Genomic DNA, 2,437 nt, shown 5'->3' on the forward strand with positions numbered 1-2,437 from the left:
TTCTGAGCATCAATCTGTAATTGAGTTTTGAAAGGAAATCTTTCAGGTTAGATAAGATCTCCTTCCTGCTCATTCTCCATTGAGGTTGACTGAAAACAAATTTGAGAGGCATTGGACCATTCATTCCCACTCTTTCCTTCTTATAACTCTTCTCTATTTTAGTTTCAGTATCACCATTTTTCTCTCCAAATTTTCCAACTCCCTAACCATTCCTTCTCAGATTATCTATATGCTCATCTTTATACATTAAACACTGGTGCTTCTCAGGGCTCCATCAGTAACTCGTTTTTTCTCTTTCCAGTCTGATTGGCAATCCAGTCTATTCCCATTATTTATTCCTTACACCCAGTGGCCAATAATTTTTTAAGTCCCACTGTGATATTTTTCTTGACCCAACTATTCAGCTGTTTGTATGTCCACTAAGATGTCCTAGAGAAACCTAGAATTAATATGCCTAAAACTGAACACATTATATCATCACATTACATGCATTTCCTTTTAGTTGGTGTGATAGATTCTGGAGTTCTCTATTTGCAATAGGATTAAGTCGATGCCCTTTGCCAAGTCACCTCACAGTGCCGTGGTGGGGAGGAGTGTGCCTCCCAGTATCTGCAAAATTAGTCTTCTTTCCTTCCTTCATTTCTTTCTCTCTTTTTCATCCTTCTTTATTTCTTTCTCCCCTTAATGCCTAGGAAATCCTTCCTTCAGATTCATCTCAACCCTCATCAGATCCTGCAAGACATATAGCACATTTCCACTTGTTCCTCTAGCCACCAGGAGATCAGTAAACACCAGTTAGAAGCTGTCTCTTTCAACATGGGGCTTAAAATGAAAATGCACATGAAGCAGACCAGGGTCTTACCAGTGAGCCACAGGAACAGCCACAAAAACTGACTTGTGGTTCTACAGATCCAAAAGTGAGAAATAAGTGTTTACTGTTTGTCAAGTTTTGGGGATTATTTGGTTTGCAGCATTATCACAGCTAAAGCTGACTAATCAGTGGCACCACTACCATACTGGGAAACCTAAGTATCAGATTCCTTTATGCCCCTTTTTTCCCCCACATATCAAAAATAAAATCACTAACACCTTGCAATTTTTCACCAAATTATCCCTCACATCTCTTCTCTCTTCTCTGTTCCTGCCACAGCTGCTAACTCAGGCTCATATCACCAGTCATCCAGTCTATGGCAAAAGCCTTCCCTTTCAGCTTCAACCACTGTGCATATGCCCTCTCAGTGCCACTGAATGACAAAGAAAAAAATATCTGTCTGTCACATACTTGTTCAAATCTCTTCACAACTTCTTACAGAATCAAGTCAACACCACAGCTCATCATAGAAGGTTGCTTTTGAGCTGCTGGTTCCTGTCCAATCCTCTGTCTTTGTCTCCTGCCTCCTGGCCCCTTCCTGACTGCATACTCCACATTCATCAGTTACAAGATCCTCAGAGCTTCCAACACACAACTGCATGTCTCAGCTTAGGACCTCAGCACCTTCCTCTCGTTGCTTTGAATCCTCTCAACTCAAACTCTAGATGAAGTCCTCATTTTCCTACAAACTTCTGCTCTGCCCATCCCTCTCCACTTTTCTCTGAGATTTGCTCACTAAAACATACTATTGAATCATGTGCACAATGCTGTTGATACATTTGACTTCTCTTCTGGACTGTGTCATTCAGTTTTGTACCACTTACCTTACTTTGAACTGGACTGAGCTGAGTGTTCAGCCATATTTGGGAAGCACAGCAGCCAGAAAACTCTTGCAAGAGAGCATATCAGAGATTCTGGAATAATAAGTCTTCATCTATACATATCATGCATAATTGGAGACATTTTCAGGCAAATCTCAGCCAAGTGAAATGAGCAAAAGGAACAGGACCAGAGTGGAAGGCTTAGGCCAGAGGGCACAAGATCACTCAACCAAAACATCCTCGAGGATTCCCCTCAGAATTGGTGACTGAAGGAGAAACTTGACACAAATGGATTACTCAGTGACTGACTCATTGACTCCCCTCACACCCAGGGCCAAGCATGCCTTGGTACAGAAAGTCCCCAGGTCTCACTGAGTTCTAGTTTCATCCTGCATAGACCCATCCTATGTCCTGTCTCATATTTCAGTTCTCTCACCCCTTATTAGTATCTTACTTATTACACTCAGACCCTGACAGATCACCTCTGCCTTTATAACCAGGTAAAAGAGGAAAGAAAATAGAGAGAGGGGAGTTCAAGAAAGAAGCATGAACACCATTATTATAACTACCACCAACACTGGGCCTTGTAAATAGGGTTAACCATAACCACAGAAAAACAGGACACTTTACCTTATTCCTTTGGGCTTCTGAATGAATCTTTTTGGCAGGAAAAAGAACTGTAAAGCCTTTGGTCAAGGAAAAACACAAACACTTTTTCCTATCATAGTTAAACTCCTAACATGAT

Source organism: Manis javanica, chromosome 6, assembly GCF_040802235.1.
Source record: "Manis javanica isolate MJ-LG chromosome 6, MJ_LKY, whole genome shotgun sequence".
NCBI lineage: Eukaryota > Metazoa > Chordata > Mammalia > Pholidota > Manidae > Manis > Manis javanica.